Raw genomic sequence first — 24518 nt, forward strand, 5'->3', positions numbered from 1 at the left:
TTCTTAATTGATTCTCACATATAATTCTACTTATAATTTGGGGCTGAACTATTTTATAAGTACTAAGTAATATGTAGCTGCCCTCTCATAGATTGAGTATGTAATTTATCTCAGTAATTTTTAAGAAACAAATGCTATTTTCTACCCAATGATTAAAGAAAACATTTGGGATCATTAAACAATTATATTAATCCTACTTTTTAAAACTTTATATATTTATGGCAGTATATTTATGGCATTTTGATATATGTATATATTGTAGAGTGATTAAATCAAGCTAATTAACGTATCCATCATCTTGTATTCTTACCATTTATTTGTGGCCTTTGCTTATCCATTATCTTATTTTTAACTTAAATTTTTTTAAGCTTCTTTGAGGAAGATTTATTCATTACCATGCTATAACATGTAAGTCTTGTATCTCAAAAGATTTTAATAAAACCCTGTTTAATGACTGAATTAATTAGAAATCTAGAAATAAATGACAGTTTTTCTGATTATTACAGTTCTTTCGAAATGTTGCTTTTACAAAATCATTTCATTCATGCAAATTTGCATTTGACTTTATGGAGATCAGGAGATCATCTAAACACCCTAACAGAAGGTGAAATAATAGATGTCTGTTGCTTTGTGTTACTTGTGAGGATTAATGACTGGACCCTGAGTCATACTAGCTTTAGCAGTAACTGTGAATTTAGTAACTAATTACAATTTCATGAAATAGCAGATGAAGAGATTATACATTTTTGTTTTCTCCCCCAAAAACATGAGAAAAAAATACTCACTTTCTTTAGAGGTATCCTTAGACTTCAGTATTAGTGGCTGGTCAAATGCTTTAATGTTTCTCTTTTAGATGGTGGCATATGTAAAATTATATATGGTAGTCCCACACTATCTGCTGACTAACTTTCCATGATTTCAGTTACCACCGACCAACCACTCTGTCTAAAAATAGTAAGTGGAAAATTCTAGGATTTTAGGGATCAGGGAAATGGAAGAATCTAGGATGTTCAAGTTTTTGTCTTGGATTTGCTGCAATTCATGAGACTAGCCCTCACGAGAAAAACCAGGTTGGGGATAATGGGCACGGATAAGTTTGTAAGTTGTACAGTAGATCAGAGTGTCTTTTGGACAGCTGAAGGTAAATTCCCATTTGAATACATAGGTCAAAAGCTCAGGAGAGAAATCTTACTATAGAAATAGATTTGGGAATCATCACATATTAAAAATCATAAGAATGGATGACATTGTTTAGAATATGTAGAATGAGAAGAGAAAGCATCTAAGGAGAGAACTCTGGTGAGCATCCATGACTTGAAGGGCTGGCAGAGAAAGGAAAGTCTGCAAAATCTGAAAAGTTGGGTCCAGACAGGTTAAAAAAAAAAAAAAAAGCCAGGGGTGCCATGAAGTCAAAAAAAGATAGCACTGTACTTTCAGAAAGGAAGCAATCAGTTATACTGAATGCTACCCAAGGAGGTCAACTGAGATAGAAAGTGTGCATTGGATTTAGCAACAGGAAGTCATAGGTGATTTTCTGAAGGAGGTGAAAATCAGATTACTTGGATAAGCTGAATAACGGTATAGAAAAGGTAAGGTGGACAAAGTAAGGTAAGTGTTGACAGCCATTGTAAGAGTTTGGCTCTGAAAAGGTAGCCTGAGGGACATGGAATTGATTTTTTTTTTTTTAAGGTGGAAGACCCTTGATTGTGTTTAAATGCTGATGGATAAAAGAAGATTAAATTTAAAGGAACGAGATAATAATTGATTTGCTAAGGAGCCAGGTGGGAGTAGGAGTTAAAAATTAAAGCACAAGGGAAAAGTTTAATCTTAGATAATAGGAGGGATGCTGTTTCCATTATCACAGAAGGATGGGATGGAAGGACACCGTATATATCCTTAGTGGCAAGTAGTTGAAGGTGTTCTTCTTGCCTGTTGACTTCTGTTTTCTCTATGAAATAGGAGCTTATGTCATCTGAGAGCAAGATACAGAAATATACAGAGTAACTATCATAGAGGTTTGGGGGAGAGTGGAGGATTAACCTAGCCACTTTAAAAAACTAGAAAACCATGAAATCTTTAAATTTGTTCATATTTTGTAATTGCAAGGTTCAATATGAGCTTTTTAACAATGTAAGTAACTTTTAACTTGCTCATGAAATGTAGTTTTTACATGGTCACAACTTTTACTGTTCTAATTTATAAGTTGTTGATTTATCCCTTTTTTGATTTATATAAACCTTAGTAATCTGATCTAATTAATACTTACTTTACCCGTGATGTAATATTTAACTTACACAGCAAATGCACCAAACTTATAATATGATACAGATTTTGTTCTTTTTGTTTAAACTTGATAGACAAGTTGCAACTGGATAATATTAGATCTCTCTGCTCTCCTCTAATTGTTACGCCAAACACTGAGAATTTGAGTAACTTTATTTTGTGTGAACACTCTTGTGATAAAGAAAAAACATGTTTAAAAAAATCAAACAAGGTCTATTTATGGCATTATCTATCTAGCATTAAAGAAAATAGCTAGTCATTTGTGTAGTAAACAGGATTTTCTAGATTTATTATTTTCCTCCCTTTCCTCTTTTAAGTAAGTCCTTACCCCTTTATTTTCTAATGTATCAATATATTATGTAAGCTAAGTAAAATGTGGAACTTTAGTGCTGAATTGTTTAATTGGTTAGCATAGTAGTGCTACCATAGCATAGTAGTATTTTTGCTCATTAAACAGTTATTTTTCCAAACTGGAATAGTAGCATCCATATTTTCTGCTTTTTTTCCCCCTATTTACTAATTGCCTTTTAGCCATTTTAATACTCAAACTCCATCTCTAGAATTTAGAATACAGGAAGTATATGTAAAAGAATTTCAAAACATTCATTTTTTTCCTTTTTGATTAAGGATATATATCCAATTGACACTGCAAGTATTGACTAGGTGAGATACTTGGATGGCCCCTTTTCCTGGAAGGGATATAATTGTTTAAACTGCTTGTCGCAATTTGAAGTGAATTTTTCTAACGGGCTTCACCTTGGATCAGAAAGGTCCTTACAAGTTAGGCACAGTTTAAGCTAGCTCCAACCTATTAAAATGAGTTTTTTTTTTAAATATCATCTAAACCTCTTCCAACTACTTTAAATTTGTTCTTACTAATCTGACAGTGAGAGGTTACTTTTAATTTTCCATATGCGTATATTGTCCCTAGGAGATTAAGAAAGGTTTTGAGATATTACTATCATCAAGCTTAAAAATATAGTCATGAGGACAGTGATAGGCAGGTTTTGGACTACGGCTTGTGGTGAATGGAGATCAGTGTGACCTAAACATTACTTCCTTTCTGGACTCAATTTTTGTTGTCACATGACCTCTTCCAGACTGCTTTCTATCCAAAATAAATGGGTCACATTAGGATTTTATATTCTCATAGTAAAGAATACACTTAGTAACCTTTTGTCCAGTACTGTGGAGATAAGCTATCAACTGTGCCTGTCCTGTTCTCTCTGTCTGCCAGCTTTTTTGATTACTTGATCATTATAAAAGTCAGGTAAAAGTTTTAATTCAAGTCTTTTAAAATATGGACTTAACAAATCAAAGTCAAGACATCCTATTTAGAGAGAAGGGTAAAATATATACTTCACACTTCAATATTCTAAATTTTGTGAGTTATAAGTACAAGTATTGGGTGCTATTGGGCAACAAATAGTTAACTATGAAAAATAGCCAACATATATGCCACCACATGATTACAGTCCAGAAGTTATTCTGAATTATAGTAGTTGTTTGTAAATATTTACAAAACCTTAGGCAAGAAGGCATACTTAAGTTTCTTGCCTTTTGCTTGCAAATGATAGGAGGGCAACAGTTTGTGTCTTTTTTCTTAAACGCACACCTCTCACACAGCAGAATTAGGAACATGGTTAAAGCCATAAATTGGGTTGAACATTGATGTTTGGTAGAGTGGAGACGTGAACCTGAAAGTGATTATCTGAATGTCAGATATATAAGAGCAGAAGTTACTCAGGTAGTAGGAGTATATTGTTTGATTTCAGGCTAATACAGAAGTCATAAAAACGTGTCTCATATATTTTTGTGATAGGTTTCACTCAGGAAGCAGTCTCTTAGGATCTACAGAGAAAGTAGCATTCTTAGATGGTACTACGTAATTCAAGTATCTTCTTCAGCAGTGTTTTCTTAATTGTAGGAGAACATAGTAGCTCCCTAGGAAGTTTAAATTTTTTCTGGGAGACAGAAGGATCAGGGGAATGTAACCTAGAAAAACTGATGACAACATTGTGGTATATTTATTGACTGATTCACAGTACTACATCCTAGTCCAAAGCAGTGTGGATCGTCATGTAGTTGTTTAGCTTGTGCTTGGGAAAATATAGATCTTCCTCCTTTTTTCTTCCCACACTTCCTCACTTTACAGTGACCTCCTTGCCCATTTCTAGTTAGGGTTGCCTTCTACAGCAAGTTCAGGCTCAGGGATTAAAGTGATTATGGAAATAACATAGGTTGAAATAAGTCAAAGCAGGTGCAATAAAGAGCAGTTGGCTTGGGGCGGATCAGGAGACCTGAATCAAAATCATGATGCTGCCATTCCTTACCTATGTTCCTGGAGCTGAAAGCATCTTTTAATTGGCCTTCCAGGAATTCTCAGAAAACAATTTTATCTGTACTTCACTGGTCAAACCTTGGTCAAATGGCCCTGTCTAACTGCAACAAAGCCTGAAAAAGGGAACGTTTATTTCATATGTCTGGCTGAAAACCTCAGCTCTTTATTTAAGGAAAATTGGAGAATGAAAAATGGGACTTAGTCTCTGTTAGGTGAAGCCTGTTGTGCTGAGAAAGTGGCTTTTAAATGAAATGAAAATGCTCAAAAATAAATTATGGAATACTTTGATGTTATGAGATAGATAGATAACATATGTTTTTATCTGCAGTTCCTGACTCATAACTACCATAGCCCTTGTTACAGTACACAGTCTCTCTCTGACCTTCTCCTGCCTTCCTTTCACTTGCCCACAGCAGGACTCTAATCTAATTGTGGGTCCTAAGACTCTCGTTCCAGGGAGCACTGCCCCATACTCTGGAGGAAGAAATGCTGCACAGAGAGGTCAAGATGAATCCGAACAGACAGGCCTTGCTGGGTTTAGATCATACCATTTTTGTCCAGTTACATTTCAACATGGTTGTCCATGTTTCAGTCATGCCTGTAAAGTCCCCATAAAAAGGCCTCATAAAAAGTTACCAGTGAAGTCCCAATAAAAAGACCCAAGAGGGCAGAGTTTGAGAGTTTCCAGATAGCTGAACACATTGAGGTTCCTGGAGGGTGGCATACCCAGGGACAGCAGTGAAGCTCTGTGCCCCTTTCCCCATACTCCATCCTATACATCTGTATTAGTCTGTTCCCACACTGCTAATAAAGACATACCTGAGACTGGGTAATTTATAAAGAAAAGAGGCTTAATGGACTCACAGTTCCACAATCATGGCAGAAGGCAAAGGAAGAAGCAAAGTCACATCTTACATGGAGGCAGGCAAGAGGGCATGTACAGGGGAACAACTGTTTATAAAACCATCAGATCTTGTGAGACTTAATCACTATCATGAAAACAGCATGGGAAAGACCTGTCCCCAAGATTCAGTTACCTCCCATTGGGTCCCTCCCATGACACGTGGGAATTAGGGTAGCTACAATTAAAGATGAGATTTGAGTGGGGACACAGTCATACCATAGCATCTCTTCATCTGTATACTTTGCAGTATCCTTTATAATAAACTGATAAATGTAAGTAAGTGTTTCCCTGAGTTCTGTGAGCTGCTGTAGCAAATTATTTTAATCCAAAAAGGGGTCATGTGAACCCCTACTTAGAGCCAGTCAGTCAGACGTTCTGGAGGTCTGGACTTATAAATTTCACTGAAGGGGCAATCTTGGTGACTGAGCCCTTAACCTGTGGGATATGGCACTATCTCTAGGTACACTGTGTGAGAATTGATTGGAAGACACCCAGTTGGTGTCTGCTGCAGAACTGATTGATTACTTGATGATGGGGAGAACCTCCTCCCACCTCACATTTGGTCACAGAAGTCTTCTGTGATGATTGTTGTGTTACTGTGAGAACAGAGGAAAAACATGGTTTAAGTTTTTACGAACAAATATCTATTTGATAAAATAAATGGTTTATACTTTTGGTTTTGGTAATACAGAATGAGTCATAAAAATATTTTAAATATAACTAAATATCACACTGTACTTATAAGAAATTGAAGGAAATTGCCAGGGACAGAAATAAGGAACTAATAACTGCAATGGTGTGTGAACTGTGGCTTACTTGAGGAAGGAGAGGGGTCATGATTCATGGAATTCTGGGGACTTGGACTTCAGTGCTCATGTGAGGACAGGAAACTAGACCTTGGGAAGTTGAAAGTGAGATGCCACCTACCTGAAGCCAGAATTCTTATCAAAAGGATGGATTAGGAAAAAATCCTATGTCTGGTATGTTGATGACATGAAACCTCCACATTTCCTCCTGGGCTTAGAATAGGAAAGAAGACTCTCTTGAGAATGTATACATGTGGCTCCATACCACTTCATGTGGGTTCAGGGTTAGAACTTACATTACCCAAGCAGAGAAGGAGGAGATATAGCTGGCCAAAAGAAATGCAAAACTAATTTGGAAGGAAAAGCCCTTAACACTGGCTAGATGTAATTCCTACAGATAAAATCTAGATGAGAATGAGCTCGTAATGCAGAAGTCCAAAATATATGAAGTTCTGTGATCAAGAGTCAGTAAACTGAATGTTTGGATTCCTAACAATTTAATAGTAGGATAATTTGGTTGAGTCTATAAATTAAGTATATTGAAAATGGTTGAAAATACAGTGAAAAACTCATATGTAAAAGAGTAGATTGCAGTAAAGAATCAAATATAACTTCTAGAAATGTAAAATACAGCCATTGTAGGCCAGGTAGGCTAGACAGCATATAAGATATAACTGAAGCAACAGTTGATAACCTGGAAGATAATTTTGACGAAACTTGGCACAGAATGTAACACAGAAATGAAGATATCTCAAATATGAACTGTTTTTAAAATGTGGAAAATAGACTGAGACATTCTAAAATTCATGTATTAGGGGTTACAGATGAGGAGGAGAAGGAATGAGAAAGCCAGTATCCCAAGAGATAATGATTGAAAAGTTCCCAGAAAGGAACAAAGACATTAATCTTCAGATTCAGGAAGTCCTGAGCAAGATAAAGAAAAATATTTAGTCACATTGAAGTGAAACTGTAAAATCAAAAGTAAAGAGAGATCGGACAGATTACAAAGGCACTGCAGTTTTCCTGATGATAGACTAATCCATCACAACAGATAGAAGCCAGAGGACAATGGGCTAATGTCTTCAAAAGTGGGAGAAAATAACTGCCAACTTAGATTTCTATGCCTCGGTAAGTTGTTTAGGAATAAGAACAAAATAAATTCATTTTCATAAGACTTAAGAGTTTGCTAGTAGCAGATCATCATTGAAAGAACCATTGAAGAGTACATATCAGGAAGAAATGAAATGAATTAACATAAAAAGGAGTGAAATTCAAGAAGCAATCTCGAACAAAGAAATTAGTAAAAATGAGAGCAGTTCTTAGCCATTGATTTACGTAACAATAATTATTATTTTACAAGGAGTTAAGAGGATTTCAAACATTGAACAACTGATATACGAGACAGAGGGGCAAGATGAGTTAAAGTGTTTCATAGGGGAAGCTAAAATCCCTACTTCATGTCATCATTATCCAGGTGGATTAGAATCATACGTGTGATAAGTAAAACTTTGAGTTATTTAGGGGAATATATATGTTTTGGTGTTTGAAACAAGATTATAAAGCAAAACCTAGAATGGAAGACATTCCTACATTTCACTTCACTTAAAGTATTTAATAAAATAAAAAGAGGTCCTGGAATGGAAGAAGATATTTATAGTACATAGCCCTCACAAGGTCTACATGTTGTGAATGTGTAGATCTACAAATTAATAAGAAAAAGGAAACACAATAGAAAAATAAAATATAAATTCACTGGCCTTAAAGAAGGCAAAGAAGCAAAGTCACATCTTACTTGGAGGCAGGAAAGAGCATGGGCAGGACAACTTCCCTTTATGAAACCATCAGATCTTGTATGATTTATTCACTATCACAGGAACAGCACTGGAAAGACCCACCACCATGATTTAGTTACCTCCCACAGGGACACTCCAATGACACGTGGGAATTATGGGAGCTACAATTCAAGATGAGAGTTTGAACTGAATTTTCCCCACAACTACCACTTCTTTATTTCATTTTATTTTATAGAGACAGAGTCCCACTCTTACCCATGCTGGAGTACAGTAGTGTGATCTCCAACCTCTTGGGGTTAAGAGGCCTCAGCTTCCTGAGTAGTGGAGACTATGGCATACATCACCACACCCTGCTAATTTAAAAAAAAAAAATTGTAGAGACAGGTTGTGACTGTGTTGCCCAGGCTGGTCCAAAACTCCGGGTCTCAAGTGATCCTCCCACCTCAGCCTCCGAAAGTGCTGAGATTATAGACGTGAGCAACCATGCCTGACCTACATCTTTGAACCTTGTCTAGACCCATTTTCTAGGTACATATACTCTGTAGTGTGCTGGTAATGTATGAGCTTATTATGGTTCCATGCAAATAAACAGTACACAGTTCTATATTTCGGAGATAGAGAACTTATTCCATTTCTTTGAACGTCAGCCTTTTTCTCTTTCATAGGTAACTGAGTATTTCAGACTGGGAATATTTCAGACTTTTCTCTTAGAGGATAAGACTAAATCTCTAAATAACCCTCTTTAAGTAAAAATTTTAACCAGTTTATGCCTAGTGTTCCATTATATCCTGGAACACTGAGCCGGTACGACTGAGGGAAGGGTGAGAAAGCATGAGGCAGTGAAACTCACAAGAAAAAGCCAGGCAATTGGAATAGTTTTATTACCGTGGACAGATCTGGAGAACATCTAACTTACAGTGCCACAGAAGTTCTAGATACTTATAAACTTTGGGCCTGGAGTTGAGTAGCCAAAGACTATTTCTGGACCTAGCTAGTTAACAGTACATCAAGAGTAGATTCTCATGATTCTGTTAGCCAAAGGAAAAGGCAGTATTTGTATCTAGTTTTCATTTAATCTTTACAGTTTGTGGGCTTAGTATTTATTTGTCCATTTTATAGTTGAAAATGCTAAAGTTCACAGAAAGTAAATTATTTTTCTCAAGGTAACCTAACTAGGAAGGGATGAAGCTGGCATTTGAATATAGCCCTGAAGGATTGCAAAATCCATACACTTTCATTCTAATATACCAAGTTATGTAATATGAAAAAACACTGGGTTGTGTGTGGTAATACCCAGGTTCTGGTTCCAGACCCATTTGCTGCCTGTGTGACCCTGTTGAAGGCCTCTATAGATTAACTCTTTTGTACGGTTGAGCTAATAATATATGTTATTGCCTGCTTGCCTTTAAAAAAATAATACTCCATTTCAAGATTTATCTGCATCTTTACGTACATATATTCCTATAAAACATGAACTTTTTTTTAATCCATTTTTCTACAACCTGCTTTTTTCACCCTATGCGTATGGTACCACCTCTAGGTCTACCATACCCCTTTTCGTGGTCACAAACTATTCCATGGGTGTGCCATAATTTATTTAACCATTGTCCTGCTGCTGGAAATTTTGATTGTTTCTATTTTTTCACTATTGGAAACATGCGGCGGTGACTCTCCAGGGATCTTAAGTACATTCAGATGTTAAATTGCTGGGTCCATAGCTATTAAATTTTAATAGAAACTTTAAAAAATTATTTTTCAGCTAAGATTTACTTCTACATGTAATAAGTAATGAGCAGTTTTCTTACAAGTGCTGTATCCCTGAACAATACACACATTTTTGTAAATTTTAAAAATAATATGCCCTTCTATAATGTATATGTATTATTTTCTATTATATTTAGGAAATTTATACATATTGATACATGTACTTCTAGTTGATTTACTACAGTAAAATATACTACTTTATTAATATTTCATTAAACTGGTATAATTTCCATTTTTATTGATATTTTTGTAAAGATTGATAAATGGTCGCTTTACATAGTCCCTGTTTATTAAAGACAAAGTTAACAAGCACCTTAGTTTGTTACTCAGATCCTTTTTCTTACTTGGTTTCTCTATTTCATCTGTCCATTTCTAGCTGAGATCTATTCAGGTCTCAGCCATGATTGTGAATTGATAAATTTTCATTGCCATTCTCTAACATTTTTTCCATTATGTGATTTTAAGCTATTTGGTTCATGTGTGTAATATCTTTTTTGGTGAGTTTTTCTTTGTCCCATTTAATGCTTTTGACTCTTAATTACATGTATTTTTGAGCACTCTGGGTAATGTTTAACTGTGACTCTTGTAGGGGACATTTTTACAACTTCTTAAAAAACACAGTAGAAGAGTTGCTGTTTTTCAGTGGAGGAGTTGAAAGCTATCCTATATATTGTGATTGAGAACATGTTTGGATTTATTTTTGCTGTATTATTACGAGCATGTATTACTTCTTTATCACCTGACATTAGATTTGTCCTCTTTCTTATTATTTCTCTCCCTCTAGTAGTTTAAAAGTAATGCATCCTGTTTCTGGTCTTCAATTGGTTACACATACATTTACCCAGTTTTTAATATATGTACAACTGAAATTTGAGGAAAACTCAGTATCAGAAAATTTTTTATTCCAAAAAAGACAGTTCATTGAACATGTTTTATTACATGGGCCTCCCCACCTCATATTTTTCCAAAACTGACTACAGTATTAGTACCACATAGGTATTGGTTTTATAATATGTTTTAATTTTGTTATATTTTAATTTTTGAAGAAATCATCATTTAACAATTATAGTAAGCTTAGTAAGCTCTATAACCACATTCACTCATTCATTTGTATTCAGCAAATATTTGAGAGCCTGATGCAAGCCAAAAACTCTTCTAGGTACTGTGTAAACAAAAAATTCCTGCCTTTGTGGAATTTATGTTGTGGAATGCAGGAGACAAATTTTGGATTTATCAGCATATTTACAGTATTTGAAGGCTAGATGAGATCATCAAGCAGGTAATTGTAGATTTAAAAAAGGAAAAGAGGTCCAAGGATTGGCCCGAGGGCAATATATAGTTGGGATGTACCAGCAAAAATACCGAAAGGGATACCCAGAGGGGTAGGAGGAAAAGCAAGAGAGTGAAATCTTAGAAACAGAAAATAAATTATTTCAAGGGGAAATGAGCCAACAACTGTGTCAGATGCTGTAAGATGAAAACTGAGAAGTGACCTTTGGATTTAGCAACAAGGAGGTCATTGATGACCTTGACAAACAGCTTTGATGGCATGGTAGAAGGGAGAGCCTTACTGGAGTAAGATCAAAAGAGAATGAGAGGAAATGTAGACAGCACTCTCCAGTAGCCTTGCTGTAAAGGGAAGGAGAGAAATGGCAGGAAGGAGAGTAAAGGTAGCTAAATAAAGACGTGGGACGGGACGCTTTCTAAGGTGGGAGGAATAGCAACGTGTGTATGTTGATGAGAAGTATACAGTGGAAGAGGAAAAAATAACTTGACAGGGCTAGGGCAGTATTGCTAAAGCAAAGTCTTTAAATAGGCAGGAAACGATGAGGTCTACACACAGAACCACTATGCTATACTGCCTCTAGAGAGAAAGAGTTTCATTTATATTATCTTTCAGTCAAATAATGAGATAATGTATGTGAAAATATTTATTAAACTTGTAAAGAACCCTATAGTGTAAGATACTATAATAATACGAGACTTGAACATTTTTTGTGTTTTAAAATATGATACATAATCTTTGTGTGTATTTATGGGGTGTGATATTTTGATACATGCATACAGTGTGTAATGATCAAATAAAGGTATTTAGGTTATCCATCCCCTTGAACATTTATCATTTCTTTGTGTCAAGAACATTTCAAATCTTCTCTTCTAGCTATTTTGAAATATATGATATTTTATTATTAACTATATTCACCCTACTGTGCTATTGAACTCTAGAATTTATTTCTTATATCTTATTATATTTATACTCATTAACCAATCTGTCCTCATTTCCCCAACCCCCACTCAACCCTTTCCATAGCCTGGTAACTATAATTGAACAATTAGAGGCCTTAAAAATCATAAATGGTCAGTTGCTTTATCTAGCAACTTTTAAAAACTTTGATCTCAGCCAGGAAAACACTATTGGCTTGTCTTCAGCTGTGTGTATTTCCACACAGACACATTTACTAAGCATCAAAACATTTCACTTAGAGTACTTTGGGATTTTCCCACACTGGGACTTTCAGGTTTAACCTTTCGACCACCCAGCAAGCAAAGAAAATCCTATGTCTTTTATCTTCAAGATGCCTTTAAATAAGCCTGAAGCCCTTTGGGAAAACCAAATGTAATACTTCCATGAACATCATTTTTAGCTACTTGAATAGAATCCCGTGCAAGTCCATAAGATTCTTGCCCAGATAATGTTGAGTAGAAACATAAATTTGCAAGATTATTTACTTTTATGTTTTATAAAAATGTTGGTACATTTGCTAACATGAGGTAAATCCTAATACCAGTGCTTAATTTTCTAGGTGAAATTAATACATTTTAAAATCACTCTTTATTTTTAAATTTTTCAATTTGATTTACTGTAAAACAAATGTGTGTTAAAGAAACTAATAAAGATGGGTAATCTAAATAATTTCCATTAATACAAATTATTTTAATTTTTTCTTCTTTCATCTCATTTCTGTTTCATGGTTGCTAAAAGGCAAGGTATTGTGCAGTGTAAGGTATTATGCAGTTCAGATAATTGACATAATTGTTTTCAATTGCCTCTTTAGGGTATTATCAGCTAGTAGGCATAAGTTTCTCTAATTGTCAAGTAGTGAATCCTTTATCTGGCATTTAATCTTACCTCCCTGGGAAAACTAGACCTTACCACAGAGTAAATTTTCGAATTGCTGACCTGAAGTAACGTGAGCCTGTGCCTTGGCAGTGAACCTTTGCTTTCTGTTTTTTGTAGGAAGGATAATGATGTACTCTGTTGCCTGAAGGCCCTAGCTTCACTACATTAACAAGTAACATCTAAGTACTAGTTGCAAAGGTCTGAGTTTGGAAATTCCAGAGAAGATAATTGTATTGACACAATATTTTTATTTCTCTTGGAAAGATGAGGTAATTTTAAAATGCAACTTTTATCATTTTTTAAGCTTCTCATCTTAGTTTAGAGCATCCACATAGTTACCTAAAAAGAATCATTACTTAATTTTTATGAAGAAATCATGTATATTTTTATTATTTCCACATAAATTCTCAAATAGCTCACAATTTCTCAGTAAAACAGAAAAAAATAGAGCTTTCTAGAGGTAGAAAGAAGAAGATTCCCTAAATGTTTTTAGCAAATGTGAAAAGGGTGTCAAGCAATTACCAAAAAATAATTTCCTAGAAGGCGTAAAGCATAATTTCCTAGAAGGAGTAACATGAAATGGCAAATTTCATTTATCTTCTAGCTCTCGAGTTCTGTGATTTTGTGTTTCTCCTGTGTGGCCTCACACTTACAAATAAGTCATGTGCCAAATCTGTGGTCTGTGCTTGTGCAGTTTTCTGCAGGAGCTTTGCAAGATCTTTTTTTGATAGAAAAAAATTCCATTTCAGCAAAATTTGCCACATCTAAAAATACTGTAGGGATACCTTATCTTGAACTTTACAATATCTGTATTTTCCTATTCTGTGAAAAATAGGACTATGAAAAGTTTTACATATCTAGTTAGAATATTATAAAGCCAAGAAATTATAATATTACATTTAATAGGTAATATTTGACAAAATCATACATGCCAAGGTTTCATTATTTTGAAGTTTGATGATTATATTTTATTTTCAGAATGGATTTCACTATATGAATGAAAGAAATGAAGTTGTTGGGATTTAAAACTTAAGTTTATATACATATGTGTTTTTGCAGGGAGTTTTATATTTTGTTTCTGTTACTTAGATTTTAGATTTAGAAGTTTTGGTTATTTTTGTTAGATACTTTGAGTATAGCAATCTGCCACCAAATTTAGGAATAATTCAGTTTTATAATTATAGAGTGAAAATGTTAAGACCATGATCTTGTTAGCTATAGATAGTTGAGTCAGTTTTTGTAAATTAAACCATAAGACAGTAATAGTACTTACTATTCAGTATCCCATAGATAATGTGGGTAGGTTTGTGGAGGCAGAGCAAAAAGCATTTGTTTACACGTAGTATCCCTCAACATTCAAGGACTGAGGACCAGACCCAAATATTTTCTTTTCTTTTTCTTTTTTTTTTTGAGATGGAGCCTTGCTCTGTCACCAGGCTGGAGTGCAGTGGTGCAGTCTCTGCCTCAGCCTCTCAAATAGCTGAGATTACAGGCAGCTGCCAGCATGCCCAGCTAATTTTTGTATTTTTAGTAGAGACAGGGTTTCACCATGTTAGCCAGGATGGTCTCAGTCTCCTGACCTCCTGATCGGCCTGCCTCAGCCTCCCAAAGGGCTGGGATTACAGGCTTGAGCCACCGCGCCCAGCCGCAAATATTTTCTTAATCTCACTGCTGTGTTTTGAGAAAAGATCAGAGTTACAGAAGCATTTTGCCAAATTTGGAGAAACAAAGCCAGGGAGAGAGTACAAATGCAAATAACATTAAATTTCAAGCCTATTGTGGCTATGTCTAAGAATTTAGAAAGAGAGATACAGTCTGCAAAGGATAAAATAAAAAAAATTCACTTAGAACTGTCAACCTAAGTGAATCACAGCAGTTTAGTGTTTCCTGAAACATTGGTGAAGGTGATTTAGAAGTGTTACCTCCCATGAGGCTTTTAAATCTATATATGTGGTTTGTTTTGAAACTGAGTCTCTCCAAGTCTTTCCTAAACTTAATTCTAATGTTTTTTGTTTTTAGTCTTTTATATTCCCTGAGTCCCCTATATTGTCACCCAAAGTTGGTATGACAGAGACTGCAAACTGTTGACCACAATTTCTATTCCTTTTCCATAATACTTAGGGTATACAAGTCCAGCTCTTCTTCATTTTCCATCATTCCTTGCACTTAAGTGTGGCTGTGTGACTAAGTCCTCTTCAGCTAAAGGTGAGCAGAAGTGATTTATACCACTTCCAGGACTGGCCTATAAAAGCTTCTCACATGAACTTCTTTCATACTTTATTTCCCTCTCCCTTGGTTGATAATGACAGTCATCATCTCCCTGGATCCCACTCCCAACCCCAGTCCTAGCGTGTTCTCTCTGGACTCTTATGTGAGAAAGAAATAAACAGACTTGTGTTGTGTTGGAGCCATTACATTTGAGGAAGTTAGCCTACCTGTCTAATACAGCAGGGAAGCAATTAATTGGTAAAGGTCATTATCATTGAGAAGGGAGATGATTGTTTTTGGATAAAGGTGAATTAACTGTCAGCTAGACATGTCTTAAGTTCTCCTAGTGTGGAAGTTCACCTAACTGCCTGCCTGTAGGTTCAACCTCACCACACACACTATAAGACCTGCAGAATATAAGGAGCTTTAGATTGATAGCGAATTGGCCACTTGGACATTATTAATGTAACTGATGGATCCCTGTGACAGCCCCAGTCTTATATCCCAATCCCCTGTTTCAGATTCTTACTTTAGAAGGTCACTTAAAAGATCCCAGTGACCTTATGCCAGTTCCCCAAGGACTACATTGCTTCTTACTGAATCCAGGCCCCTCTTATCTACTTCTCTCTTCTTTGAATAGTTCATTTGCCTGCTGCTTCAACCTCCTCTGTTCTTGGCTGAGGTCCGCAGTCTGGGTCTTGAACTTGGTTTAGGATTGTGCCAAATGAATCATATGCTGCATCTCCCATACCTTTCCTGTCTGGCTTCTTGTTCCCTCCACTGCTGCCCATTCCTGAAGTCTTCCAAGTAGGGTGCTTTGTTGCAGTCTTACTCATTTGAGCCTCTTCCAAGTTACATTTATGTTTTTCTTTTTCTCCAACATAACCAACTGCCTTCTCTTACGTTAGAACTCCCAGTATTAATTCACATTTGAAAAGCTGTATTCTCCCTATTTTGCCTTCCCTAATGTGTATACTGATAAAATTATCACCAGATATACTGTCTGTTGGTTCCTGTTATTACTCTAGTCAAACTTAGAAGAATTTGTGAATTTTATGACTCCTTTTAAGAAAGATATTAGGAAACCAGAAATTACTCTTTGTTCTAGAAAATAATTGATCATGTGTAACTGAAAGAAACCAACTGAAGTATTATGCAGCTCCTAGCAAGATAGTAACTAGCAAGGTAGTTACTTAAAAATTTTAAAGGGCCAGGCACAGTGGCTCAACATATCTCAGCACTTTGGGAGATTGAGGCAGGAGACTGCTTGCGCTTGAGAGTTCGAGACCAGCCTGGGTATCATGGTAAAATCCTGTCTCTTCAAAAAACAGAAAAAATTAGCTGGGCGTAGTGGTGCATGGTGGCCTGCACCTGTGGTGCCAGCTACTTGGGAGGCTGAGGTGGGAGGGTCCCTTGAGCCCAGGAGGTAAATGTTGCAGTAAGCCATGATTGCGCTACTACACTCCAGCCTGGGTGACAGAGCAAGACCCTGTCTCAAAAAAAAAAAAAAAGCACATAGAAAGTTCTTATAAAATCTAAATATGAAAAAAAAAAAACCCACAGTTTTTATATGTTGCAATTACTTTGGAGGGGTGCCTGAGAATTAAGTATTCCAAACTTCAAGATCTAGTCCACAGTTGCTTTTGTCTGCATCTCTGCTTAAGAGGTACATTTTAACCAGACTTTTTACTCTATTAAAATAATAAGCAATAAAAGTGAAAACAAACCCCATATGCCTTCTTATTGCATTAGCTAAACTTAAAACAGTAACCAACATTAAAGATGACATATTTGAATAACTTTTAAAAGATAGATTTCTATGTTATAATGTGATGTTTTTCTCACCAAAGCTTTAGATTCTCTTTTAATATTTCAGACTAAGGGCCTACTTTGGAATCAGAAAACTTTCTTCTGGTTGTCCTTAACTTCTCTCTGGCCAAGACCCAATATCCCTTTGGTTGCTTATTACCCAGTTCCCAATTATCTCTTCAGCCACAAGCATTCATTTATTCACAAAGCAACCAGGTACTGAGCCTCTTATATGTGTCAGGTACTGTGGTATCCACTGGGGCTATAAAAGCAAGAGCTTATAGCTCAAGGACTTCATGATTGAATGGAAGAGACAAATACATAAACAGATAATTGCAACCTGGTGTGAATGGAGGAAAGGAGCATAAGTGATATAATAGGGATATGTAAAGGAAATTGCTAAGATTTATCCAGATACTGTGTTGTCTCTCAGGGAAGCTGTGTGGTCAGAGTATAAGGTGTGCTATCACAAGGGATGTGATTCATTATGATCAATTAGGAGCAGTAGCTTATACAGTAGAGAGGGTATGGTAGCAGTTTTCTGTCAGGTGGCCTTCCTGAGAGTCTGAGTAAAAGAATCACATGTTCCATTTGATATGGAACACCATGGATTCATTCCCTTGGCAATAACTGGAAAGGTATTGGGCTCGTCGCCAAAGAAATTGCAAAGCTAAGCAGGGAACTGAAGTAGATCTAAAATATTACTGGAGCTGGCCATAGTGGAGACCATTACAGTTTCTGGAGTTTTTCCTAAGCTCAGATGGAAATTAGACTCATTCTTGTTTCTGTCCACAGGTTAAGCCTAGACTTTGGCTAATTTTAGACTTTAGCTTAGTTGATTTTATGAAGTTCTATCAGTAAATAACCAGTGAATGTGTTGATAACTAGCTGAGCTCTAAACAGAGTTTAGAAACAAGCATTAAGGAGATCTGGTAAGAAGCAGCCTAACCCAAGTGCTATTGTGGGTAAGTAAGCATGTACTGCACTTCCAGAGGTAACCTGTGCAGTATGAGGACATCTCAAGCACAGGTTAACAGGAACCCAGGTATGGATATTGGGAAGTCAAGAATGGATTGGTTCTAAGGATAAGGAGCAAATCAGGAACTCAGTTCTTGTTTCCAGAATATAACTGGCAACACCCAGATCTCTGGCCTGAGAGTATGTGGTTACCTCCAACTTGGAATAGGTTTGGTTCCAAAACTCATGTGAAAACAGGAATTCAAGGTTTAAACAATATTAATTATATTCAATAAGAATTTTTAATTACGCAAATTTTTAACGTTGATAATCAGCTATAACTTATGATTAATAGGCTAGAATAAGATAACCTCCATGAATGGGTTTGCTGTTTATTGCCTAAGAAAAACTTAAATGTTCCATTATTTCTGTATTTAAGAGCTTCTTCAATAGGCCTGCTGCTGAAACTAAAATAAACTCCAAAGAAAGACATGCAGAGAAAAGATTTCACCTGACAGAACACAGACTCTGTCTCTAAAAAATAAGAAAGAAAAAGAGGCATCTCCAGGAAAGATGGAACATGGAAATTTTGTTTTGTGTGTTTACTTTGGGGAGATTATTTCTTAGAATCTAAGCTAGTTCAGTCTTCAGCTCCATCTTTGCTTCTCCTATCTTTCAGCTTCTTAGAAAGGCTGTGTTTCTCTTTGTAGCCATTATAAGCTTAAGGGTTTTCTCTTTAAATCTTAAGTTTAAAGATTGTCACTTCCCAAATATATGTTTTTAAGTTTGACTGTCATCTATTGAAATTAGATTGACCGTAATCTATAGAAATTAAGAATTTTTCTTATATAAATCCTTTCTTCTATGTTCCTTTAAGTCTTTTCCCTACCAATTCACAAATGGTCTCCTCATATGTTTCCAAGTGTGTAATACAGAATTGATGGTAATGATTTTCAGTTTAGCAATTAATGTTTTAACAACTGAATTTATATAATTCGGATTTTCTTGGCTTACATGTTAGCTTTCCCTACTGAATTTTTTTTCTTTCTTTTTTTTTTTTTCCCTGAGAAAAAGTTTTGCTCTTTTTGCCTAGGCTGAAGTGCAATGGCACCATCTCAGCTCACTGCAACCTGTGCCTCCTGGGTTCAAGTGATCCTCCTGCCTCAGCTTCCTGAGCAGCAGAGATTACTGGTGCCCACCACCATACCGGGCTAATTTTTTTGTATTTTTAGTAGAGATGGGGTTTCACCATGTTGGCCAGGCCGGTCTTGAACTCCTGACCTCAGGTGATCACGCACCTAAGCCTCCCAAAGTGCCATATTGACCTTTGACATATTATACTTATTGATGAGTTTTTACTAATTGGCAATTTGTGATGCCAAAAGTACCATTTACTGAAATAGTACATAGTAATGAAAGATGTTTTTGTTGATTATAGGATTTTTAAAGTAGTAATTAACGTTTAAAAGATATTATATTGGTCTAAGTAAGCAAAAAAGGTATTTAAAATGAAATAGATCAGCCAATGAAACCTATTCCTAGTAACCTAAGGATACACTCCTTGTTGCGGAACCACAGATTCATTGTGCTCCAGTGAAATGGCTATATTTGTTTTTTAAAAGGTCCAGAACATTAACATGTTACAAGATCATTGTCGTTTGTAAGCAACCAAGACTCACAAGAGGTTTAATAAGCTGGTTTGATGTCATGTTCCACCTTTATTGTTGGTTTTTTTTTTTTTCTTGACTGTTCATAATAGTGATGTTAAAGCTTTAAAGAGTTTGGGATTTTTTGAACTTTGGAAAACTCAGAAGCAAAGCTAAATCTCTTAAAGGTCTGAGTTCCTTGTGATGCTTTGATAGTCTGCTGGCCAGCTGCCACCTCTTTCTCAGAGGTTCCAGTAGATCAGGTATGTTCAGCAGAACTTCATGGACTGCTGCAAGTCAGCCTCCTATGCACTCTGAAGTTTAGCTTGGTCAGAACTGTATCACAGTAACAAATGATAAATTATTCATCTTATGCCATTAGAGCATTCTCTAAGTAAACAGTCTATTGATAAACTCTGGAGAAAAAAGCAGATGGATTCTCTAAGTGTTTGAAAGTAGTTAGGTGTATGTAGGCAGAACATGATTAAACCAAGCTTATTTATTTATTTTTCTCCGAAAAGAGTTTTAGTTTATGTCGATAATCTTCCAGTTGACTAATTGTTTTACAATAATTTATTTGTATGTAGTAGACACACAACAAATACCTGTTGAATGAGTGAATGAATTTCCATTAAGTCATTTGTTGATGTTAAATATTCATCTTAGAAACTATACAGGTTTAAAAGATAATGCAAATAATAGAGTTTTGTCCAATATAGTTTGAGTTTTTGTTTGGGGATTTCTATTTATGCTTCTACTCACCCAACACATTTTAAATGTTTGTTTGAGGACTAATATTTATGTTTCTATTCTGGTAAAAAGGTGAAGAAGCAAGAGGACCAAATGATCTCTAAGGACCATTCTAACTCTAAACTCATTTTCAGAGAACAAACGAGACCAGATGAATACCCATTCCTGATACAAGGTAGACGATAATTATCAAAACTAACAGCAGACATTGCTTTTATTGGCAATTCATTGGAAGCATTCTCTTCAAAACATAGAAAAAGTCAAGCGTGCTTAACATTACGATAATATTTAACATTATTTTTATAGACCTACACCTCTAGCAATTAAGGCAATGAAAATGAGATATAAATGTTGAAAAAGAGAAGCTACAACTGTGGCCATTTTGAAAGAATTTGTGATTATCCACTTAGAAAATCTGAGAAAAAAAGTTAGGATTAGTGAAGGAATTTAATAAGATAGTTGGATATGAAGCAAATATACCAAAGTTAATAGCCTTCCCACACATAAGAAATAACCAATTGAAAATGTAATAGAAATAAAAGGTCTCATTCCTTGTTCAAATTACACAAACTATGAAATGCTTAGGGGTAACTCTACCAAAAATTTTTTTTTAATTTATGTGAAGAAAACTACAAAATTTTATTGCAAGACATAGGTGAGGACTTGAATAAGTAGACATCTGTGTTCCTAGGTTGGAAAATTCAATGTTGTGAGACTATCAATTCTCCCAAAATTTAATATCATCTCAAACAAAATACCAGTAGCATTTTTAAAATAGAACTTGATACACTGATTTCTACATTACATATCAGTCATCACAAATATTTTTTAAAAGATTGACAGTGGCCAGGTGCAGTGGCTCACACCTGTAATCCCAGCACTTTGGGAGGCTAAGGCAGGTGGATCATGAGGTCAAGAGACTGAGACCATCCTGGCCAACATGGCGAAACCCTGTCTCTACTAAAAATACAAAAATTAGCTGGGCATGGTAGTGCACCTGTAGTCCCACCTACTTGGGAGACTGAGGCAGGAGAATCACTTAAAACTGGAGTTGGGGGGTGCGGAGGTTGCAGTGAGCCAAGATTATGCCACTGCACTCCATCCTGGAGACAGAGCGACTCTCCATCTCAACAAAAAAGATTGACAGGTACAGTCTTGTTTTACTTAATGTCAAAACATATTCAAAAGATATAGTCATTAAAACAATATGCTATTTGAGTAGGAAGAGACAAATAAGTCGGTAGAAGAGAATAGAGAACTTAAAAACCAACCCAAGTATTGGTTTTCTGTCCTGCTCTCCATCCCATCTCATTCTCCAATCAGATGAGCTGAGTTCTCCTAGTTGAGGATAAGTAGACTATTCTGGGATCAGACCAGTTTACTGGGTTATCATAGGGAAATTGTTATTTACTTTTTTTTTTTTTTTTTTTGGAGACAGAGTCTTGCTGTGTCACCCAGACTGGAGTGCAGTGGTGTGATCTCGACTCACTGCAGACTCTGCCTTACAGGTTTCAAGTGATTTTCCTGTCTCAGCCTCCCAGGTAGCTGGGAATTACAGGCATGCGCCACCATACCCAGCCAATTTTTGTATTTTTAGTAGAGATGAGGTTTCACCATGTTGACCAGGCCGGTCTGGAACTCCTGACCTCAAGTGATCCTCTTGCCTTGGCCTCCCAAAGTGCTGTGATTACAGGCATGAGCAACCACGCCTGGCCGTTACATACTTTTTACCAGTCCCTTTTTCATCTGAGCGGTCTTCATGTGTTTTATTAGACTGTGTGCTTCACTATACTAAATTGAGCAGAGACAATGGAGGAAGCAATGAGTTGGCCATACTGGGAACCCCCTTTAAGCACCAGGCCTCTGGTTATCTCTTTTATACATAGTCTTTCCTTTCAGGACATATATATATATATTTTGCCTGAGGCACAAACCCTTTCCAAACTCCTTCCTGATCTTCTTTTAAAATGGTGCTAAATAGAAATGTGGGCACCCACCTAATAACATTATCAAACCCCCACCTAATACCATTGCTAAGACAACAGGAGTGGATTCATACAGTGGAGTTTTAATGACAACCTTCAACTCTGCTTGGTGAGATTTCTTCTCATATCCTTACTCAGGGGGTTAAAGAATGCAATCTTTTCTATAGTTCTTATTTTTTCCCACTTCGGCATAGGATGGATTAGAAGTAACAATCACAGGCCATTACTATAAAACCGTAGGGAAGTAATAATGAGTTCCTGAACAAAGGTGGTGGCAGTGGTTTTGATGTGGGAAATTAGAGAGAGGACTACAGGCTTTGTTAATTGATTGTTAGAAGAGGTAAAGGAGGAGGAGGGGCTGCCAGCATTAGCTTATATGTAAGGTGGATCATATTCCCAGCTGCAGTGGTCAGACAGGTTTGGTAAGCTGGGGCATTGATAGACTATGCTTAAGGACAGAAAGTTTGATGAGAAAACAGGCATATCAGGAGCAGTAGTGGCAACACCAGGTAGAGACAGAAGCCACAGATCAAGTCTGGATTACGTCAGAGCAAATATAGATGTTATAGGCAGAAACTTGGGGCGCAGAATGTTAGACCAAGGCATGCTTCAGATAAGGGTGCATAAACAGTGGGAGCTCCAGGCTGAGTGATCCTCCATGAAATTCACTGGTGAGAAATCATGGTTGATTGATGTCACCTAGACCCAGGGAAATGGCCTAGCAAGAAAAAGGCAGAAAAGTCAACTCTAGTTACAGATAAGATTGGTTTCCCACCTTGAGAGGAGGAAGAAACCCCTGGGATATGTGTGTGCAAGGGGACTAACATGGTATTCTGATCCCCGAGGATTATTCAGGGAGATTATTGCTCATTTTTACCCGTGAGTTGTTCAGTATCTCCTGTCTCACCCACGGCAGAGCCAAAACAATTTCCCAGTACCTGTGGATACCTGGGCAGTTGTTATCAATGTATACTGCTGAGCCAACTTGTCTTTAGTATTAGGCTGCTTTGTCTTTCTAAAGCACCATTTTCTTTGAGTCATTGCTCCACTTCAGCAACTCCTAAGACCATTTGTTTATTGTCAAATTCAGCTCCAGGGCTTTAGTCTGGCAGTCAGAAATCATTAGCATGCCATACTTTTACCACACTTTTCCATTAATGTCAATCCTCTGCTCAGGAAGATTATGACCGTCTTTCAGATATGCTGTAGAAACCCCAAATTTTCATATCTTTTCTGGCGTTAAAATTTGTAATTTTTCCTGAAACCTTCTTTTAAGCTCACCCTCTACTGCCTTTCTTCTGTTTGCTTGCATTTAACCCATTCCCTTTCTCTGTGCCTTTTGTCTCTCCAACTAGCATTCAGTCTTTCCGTATAGATTGGTATTCGTTCCTTAAAGACAGACACCACAAATTCCATTTCTTACACCGTTAAAAGTGGGGAGTGAAACTTTTTTTCAGTTTTTACTTAACTGCTACTGTAATGTTTTGAGAAGTCTTAGTCTTCAGAATGATGAAAAAGATTAATCATTTGCCTGGCTTTTCATTTAATAAGGTGTAACTTAGAAATAAAGTAGTATTCTTGCTAAAAGTTTCTATGGATTGTTTTTGCTGTGGCTTCTCAAGGTACTAAATATTTAAATAGTTTTTTCCTTACATGAAATAATTTTTATGAAATAAGTGAAAATATAATTTTTGTATTATTGATAATCATGTAAATTGCTATAACTCCCTGAAGACAGCTTGACTAAAAGGACTTCTTTGACCAATCAGCTTCACTCCTTAGGATTAAGGGAGGCTAGGCAGGAGAACTGAACTCGGGAGGCAGAGGTTGCAGTGAGCTGAGGTCTTGCCACTGTGCTCCAGCCTGGGTGACAGAGTGAGACTGTCTCAAAAAATGTATCCTGTGAACTGTTTGTGGATACTTCTAGATATTTTCAGGGTTCAGCATTGTATCATTTTTTGTTATAGCAAAAGATTAGAAATTAACTGAATAACCATGTGGAATTGTTTATGTTTTACTATAAACATTTACTATGAAATATCATACAGTTAACAAAAATGGTCTTCTATAAGAATAGTGACATAGGAAAATAGTCCTGAAGTTTTAGTAAGTAAAAAAGCCAGATTACTGAACAATATATATGGTATAATC

The 24518-nt window shown here is 36.2% G+C and overlaps 1 protein-coding gene across 5 annotated transcripts in view; it reads left to right on the top strand.

Annotated features, from left to right (window-relative positions):
- Positions 1-24518, top strand: part of MICU3 (mitochondrial calcium uptake family member 3) — a 94912-nt gene that overhangs the window by 11021 nt on the left and 59373 nt on the right. The gene's annotated exons all lie outside the window — the stretch shown is intronic.

This window comes from Sapajus apella, unplaced genomic scaffold (assembly GCF_009761245.1).
Source record: "Sapajus apella isolate SASKATOON/1434 unplaced genomic scaffold, GSC_monkey_1.0 scaffold21, whole genome shotgun sequence".
NCBI lineage: Eukaryota > Metazoa > Chordata > Mammalia > Primates > Cebidae > Sapajus > Sapajus apella.